Source organism: Physcomitrium patens, chromosome 24 (assembly GCF_059467195.1).
Source record: "Physcomitrium patens ecotype Gransden chromosome 24, ASM5946719v1, whole genome shotgun sequence".
Classification (NCBI taxonomy): domain Eukaryota; kingdom Viridiplantae; phylum Streptophyta; class Bryopsida; order Funariales; family Funariaceae; genus Physcomitrium; species Physcomitrium patens.
Window position 1 is genome coordinate 1,446,806 of NC_143433.1, and position 7,301 is coordinate 1,454,106.

Here is a 7,301-nt window from a genome sequence, read left to right on the forward strand (position 1 = left end):
TTAGGGCTTATAAAGAGAAATCGAAATTGCCTAATTATGAAAATAATAAGGCAATTGAGATTTATGTGTGGTTGACATTACTAAAAAGAGTATTTTTACTATCTTAAAGTAATTTTGAATTAAAATTAAAATTATATTTTTCTTATATGATTGAAACTTATTAAGATTTCTTAAATATTTATAAAATATAACTTCACCTTCTACAATGAGGAGCTTGATGTATTTTCAAACAAGACAACATACATAATGTCCAATAGATATATATATATATATATATATATATATATATATATATATATATTTTTTTTTTTTTTTTCTAATATTTATCTATATGATTAAATAGAACTAGATTAAAATAGATTTATTTCATAATTTAATCTAAAAAATATTTCTAAAAAATTTATAGATATTACTTTGACTTTACATGTATTGATAGTTGATTAATAGATAAGAAATTTGATCAACAAATCAACACATATTAATAGCTTATTTCATAAGCTAATTATGTGGTATTTATATAAAAAAATTATCTTGCAAATTAAGATATGTGTCTTACAACACTTATTACATATGCAAGATCTACCATTGTGCCAACTATTACATATATAAGTTAGGCTACTATTGCCTTCTATGAAATACCTTATATTTAACTTTCAACTTCAACAAACTCTTTATCCATGAGCTTCATCAACTCCAAATTAGCCTTGAAAGGTGTACCTATAGGCTTATACTCTTTCATATTGAATTGTTTAAATTCCTCTTGAATTTATTTGCTTTAGCTCATTATAATGGTCTTTTTAGTGCAATCTCTCATAAATTCTACTCCTAAATAATAGCAAAGCTCTCTCAAATCACTCATCTCATATTCTTTTTTTAACTTTGCCTTCAATCAATCCATCATCTTCAATGTATTGATTAAGATGATTAAATCATCAACATAGAGAATGATAATCAAGATGAATTTACTAAATTACATGACATGTATAGAATGATCAGCCTTACTTCTTTTAGAACCTTCATTTAAGAAAAATGTGACAATATGTTGTTACCATATCCTTGGTGATTACTTGAGCCTATACAAAGATTTCTTCAACTTATAAACAAGGTTTTTTTTTGCTTTTTTCAATAAATCCTTAAATTTAATTCATACAAATGTCTTCTTTTAATCTTTTATTTAAAAAAGCCATCTTCACATCTATTTAATACATCTTTAAGTTTATTATTGCTCCAATTGCTACAATGATTTTAATAATATTGAATTTGGCCATGAGACCAAATATCTCATTGAAATCAATACCAATAACTTATGAGTAGTCTTTGGCAACCAATCTAGCCTTATATCTTATTATATAATCAAATGCATCCTCTTTGATTTTCAACACCTACTTACAATCAATTAAATATCAATTTTGTAGAAGTTCAGTCATTTTCCATATTCCATTATCTATAAGTAATTTCTACTCTACTTCATAGCCTTTGTGGACTTCATTGCATCATATAAATTCAATAGATCAGCAAAAAATTTAATATTGGCATATTCTTCAATTATTTGAAGAAAGATGTGATTCATCTACTAATACCAAGTTATTTTCTAACTTTCAAAGGATATTTCCTTTCACTTGATGAAGATTCACTTTCTTATACTCCAAGGTCTTTTGCAACCTTCTTCTTTCTTAAAGCTTGTCTCTTGACAGTTAATGATTTATATCTTTACCATCTTCATTGTCATCATCTTCTTATTCTTTCTTTGCTAGAATTGAAGATGTGTCTACAAACACACCATTACTTCTACTTAAACACATCTTTAAGTATTTACAAGCATTCTTATCTTGCAAAAACTCTACATCACGACTCTTAATGATCTTCTTGGTTTCTAAATACATAAGCCTATATTCCTTGGTACGTTCATAGTATCCAATAAATACATATTTTGTACCTTTTGCATCAAGTTTGAACCTCATATAATCTAGTATTTTTAAATAAGCAATACATCTAAAAATCCTCATGTATAAAATACAAGGTTTATTGCTACTCCAAGCTTCTTGTTGAATCATTAATATAAGTGCATTTATAAGGCACCTATTTCTTATATACACTATTGTAATCATGACTTTTGCCTAATATTCATGTCTAAGATTTTATGCTTGGAGCATATTTTTTATTATCTCCATAATCGTGCAATTTATTCTTTCAGTAATTCTATTTTATTGTAGAGTGTAAAGAATAGAGATTTGTCTTATATTGCCTCAAATCTTTAAAAAATTATTAAAATATTTTAATATATACACATTTCTATTATCTATATGTAATATTTTGATCTTGCATTGACATTACTTTTTTACAAGTATCTTAAACTCCTTAAACCTTGAAAAATACTCACTCTTAGCTTTAAAGATGTAAATCCATATCTTTTTTAAAAACTTATTAATTAATGTAACAAAGTATCTAGTTCTTCCAGTTGATGGCATTCTCATTGATTTACAAACACCAAAATGAAAAATCTCTAATAATTTGGTAGCACATATTGTAACTCTTCTTAGAAATAAATTCTTTTGTTGTTTGCCTTGAATACAATCTTCATAAGTAAGTATCATTGTTATTCTTGGAATAAAATCTCTTAACACCTTATGCATTCCATTCATCATATGTGCTACAGAATTTGTAGCCCCTTGTGGTAATGTGGACATTCAAACCAATCCTAAGGGTGTCTTCATAGTTGTCAAATCCCTACTTTGTATTATCAATTGAAATTGATCATAACCTCAATAAAGATCACTTATTGAGTAGATAGCTCTTCCAACAAATGCTCCTACAAATTCATCCACAATTGGACTTGAATCCATATTTCTAATAGTCACTTTATTTATGAGTTGCATATCTTATATAAATCTCATTGTTCCATTTTTCTTTGGCACTATAAACCATCAATAAGAATAAGGTGCCATAGATGGTTCCAAAATTCTCATTTTAATCTTTTCATTGAATAAATCTATTAACTTAGATAAATATGCTCTTGGTATTGGAATTAGTCGCAAATTCTATGGTTCATGAGGAATAGTAAAAATAACCATGGACGCTACAATATTTGGATCAACACACCTAATTTTATGTGCTTCAAATACAAAAGCCTTTCCATGATGTGAAAGCAAATCCCTAAAACATTTTTTTTCATATTTTGTCAAAAATCCATCGCATCCAACATTTAATCCATCCAATGTAATATTCGTAAATTTATGCCCTATCTTCTTTAGATCCCTTAAATTTGGTTGTATTGATTTTTCACTTATCTTTTCTTCATAATTTGATGGAAGTAGCAAAGCCACTGATTTGATTTTTTTTGCTATTGATTTATACTTAGTTTCAATACATACCTCTTGGCGACTTAAATTTTCTATAAAACCTTGAATTTCATCATAAAATTCTTTAAAACATACATTAATAATTCTATTCTCTACTTGAAACCTATATTATAATAGATAATTTAATTCTCCCATAGTATCTACAAAACCTAATTCTTCATATGCTCCTGAAATAAATTCATTTTCAACCAATTTTTTATTTTCTTTCTAGTTTCGCTCAATATTTTTAATATAACATCTATCCATCTTTTTTCATCTTTTCAATAGTCTTAAAAGTTAATACATAATCTTGTATCATCCCAATAAGTCTAATAGATAATATTTCTTCTTCTAAACTAAGTGAGAGCTTTTTTTCTCTAATCCATTGCAACTTTGCCTTACAATGGTATGCAGTAAAAACCCTCAAGATCTTCAAATTTCTCATTAGATAATGGCTTCTCTCTCAACTTATCATGATTTCTTTCATGGTTAGTACAAACATTTAAAAATTGAACTGCTTTCATCTCATCTTGGCTTCATATTCTTACATAGGCTGAATCATCATCCATTACTTTTGTTTCCGTTCGTGTGGCAATAATATATGGTTGTCCCAATATAATAGGATATGTAGACATGTCTTATAAAAAGAAATTTTGTTCATAAATAACATCTTCTATTGTCACCTTGATATTTGAATATGCTCCATACAAATCTCTTTTTGAATTATCAGTTGCTCTTATCATCCACCCATGTTCAGTATCAATAGGCCATTTTTCTTTGTTATACAATTCTTTTGACATCAGATTGATTTCAGAACCATGATCAATCAATGCTATAATTGGTTCTTTTAAATTTTCCAATTTTATCAAAGTTTCTATAGTAGCCCTTGTCCAATGACTTCTAGAATAATGGCTATAAGCTTGAATGATATCTTCTTTTTCTGCAAATCTTACTTGCAAGACATCCCCCAAAATTTTGTATTTCATCTTCTTCATCTTTATTGCTTTCCATTGTTCTTATTTCTTATGTATTTGATGTTATAGAGTTTCCTATAGATTATTATTTTCTCTTTATTGTATCAATAATAACTTCATAAAACTCATGCTTTATAATTCCTAGAATTTTACCAATTGTGAATTCAACCTTTCCACTTAAAATCTGCTCTTCCAATACCTTCTTCAAATCTGTAGCAGCTTCAATATCTGATTGTAATTTGTAAGCAGGAGCCTTTATTTTTTCTTTTTCAATTTCCCTTCTTTTTATGGAAATATTCTTTGTTGTCTCTTCTTGTATAGGATTCTTTTGTTGTCATGTTTTTTCTCCCCTTATAGTTCTTTTTGAAGGCCTTTCATTATTTTCATCTCTCCTTTGTTTTTCTTCTATTAATGCTTCATGTTGACTCCTTGCAATATGAGCATGCACAGATAATCTATCTACTCGATCATCCCACCCAGTAATCTATCAAATGTTATTACCAACACATTTTAAATCATCTCTAGTAAATTTTTTCCTTTCAGCATAACTCATTGTACTTGTCCACAAAGAACTAGATTCTTCTAAAAACTCAAGATTTATACTTAAATATTTACTAAGATTTTCTTCCACCCAATATATTGATAATTCATTGCTTGAGATTGTATGCACTTTAAAAGTATCTCCAACAAATAACTTCATTTCTTGTTTATCAAAATTTATTTCTAATTTTTTTCTACTTTCTATTTAAGTATATCATATCATCTTTAAAAAAAACAACTCATTTATGTAATGCCTCAGTAAAATCTTCACATTCCCTCCTTGAATGATCTATGCTATCACACCACATGCACCTATGTACTACACCCTCCATTGGCCCTAATCTTTGTTTTGTTGATACTCTTGATGATTGATCCTTCTCTTCAAGTTTTACAGATTTTATTTATAAATCTCTCATGTCACATATGATTTCATTGATGCTCATTTCTTTTTTCTTTCATGTAGTCATTGAAGGTTGAATCAAAGATGTTGGATGGATACTAGACACCTTTATCTTAGATGCTTGTAATAGTCTTTGAACACCCACCTTATCTTTTTTTCTTTCTCTTTTTGTCAATAATCCTACTGCCTTCTCTACTTCTTTTCAATTTGTTGTCAATCTCTCATCTTTTTCTTTATCTTCAAGCAAGATTTCCAACTTCTCTTGCAACTTTCCATCAGCTACTTGAAGAAAAAGTTCCATCTTATTTGGATTCAACAATTGTCTTACTTTCTTTGATAAAGAAGAATATTACTTTTCAAACTCCTTTAATAATTCTATTGCTAGACGATCCTTCTTTCACCTTTCAATCTATTTATAAAAAGACTTTTTTATAATCCTGTCACTATCTTCTAAGAAAAACTTATCCTTCAATGTTTGGAAAAATTTCTTCCATAAACCTCCAAAATGTCCTATAAGAGACTTTACTTGGTTTTTTATTTCTTGTACACAGGCTAATTCAAATAATTGAACCATCACCATTTTTGAAATATGCCTCAATTCTATTTTCTTTAGATAATATCTTAAATATTTTATAATATCCTTTCTTATAAATTGATCAATCTTATCCACAATCGCTTATAATGCTTTATTAGCCATACTCTCTTTGTGATCTTTAACCTCTTGTTGTTGCTGTTTCATGAATAAGGCAAAAGCCTCAAATATGCTTGCAGAGTTAGGATCAAAATACATACCTTGTCCTCCAATCGAAGCTCTTCTTCCAACTCCACTTGAAGTACCATCAAAAATTACTCCTTCCATTACCTTGACTTCCTTCTCCAAAATTCAAATAATCCAAGAAAACCAAATTTCTTCTATCTCAAGCGTTTCACGTTGAGTTCACCAAATATGTCATAATATGAATAGTCTTGCTTGAGAATGCTTCGGGCACCTAGCTGTGGAAGGTAGAATGGAAATTGTAACAACAAAATCTTAATTCTAACAGAACACTAATAATGCTAAATAAGCTTTAATCAAATTCAGAGAAATCTCAAATGAATTCCAAAGAAATAATAAGAAATCTTAAAGAAATACTGGAATGATTACAAACATATTTCAAATACATCTCAATTCAATCTTAATCTAATCCTAGTTGAAATCTTATTAGACTTCATTTAAACTTTAGGCCAAAAACTAACTAAATCTTAAATCCTAAACAAAGTAAAATAAAACTCTAAACCTTAAATCAAATCCTGATCAAATCCTAACCAAATCTTAAATCTTAAATCAAACCTTAAATCCTAAACCAAATTCTAATCTTAAATCAAATCCTAATCAAATCCTAATCCTAAATCAAATCCTAACCACCTATAAACCAAACCCTAATTCCTAAATCAAATCCTAACCACCTATAAACCAAATCCTAAATCCTAAATCAAATCCTAATCCTAAATCATATCTTAATCAAATTCTAATCCTAAATCAAATCCTAACTAAATCCTAATCAAATCTTAAATCCTAAATCAAATCCTAATCCTAAATCAAACCTTAACCAAACCTTAAACCCTAAATTCTAAATCAAATCCTAATCAAATCCTAAATCCTAAATCAAATCCTAATCTTAAATCAAATCCTAATCAAATCTTAAATCCTAAACCAAATCTTAATCTTAAATCAAACCCTAATCAAATCTTAACCCTAAATCAAATCCTAACTAAATCCTAGTAATTTCTACAACAGAATTAAACCTCAATAACTAATGAATGAACTATCGATATTAACTCAAATTTTGCACACTTTGTAAAAATTAAGTTAAAAACAAGCATAAGAATTTTGAAAATGATCGAAATTACCAAATAGACAATAACCTCAAAAACGTGCTTGGATATTGACTGGCCTCCTTCTCCAACCTTGATGCCAACCTCATAGAGCCAATATCTCTCTTTTTCACCATTCGATTGATCTCAAAATTCTCATACACATAGAAAAATAAGTCTAATATCCTCTCTCAT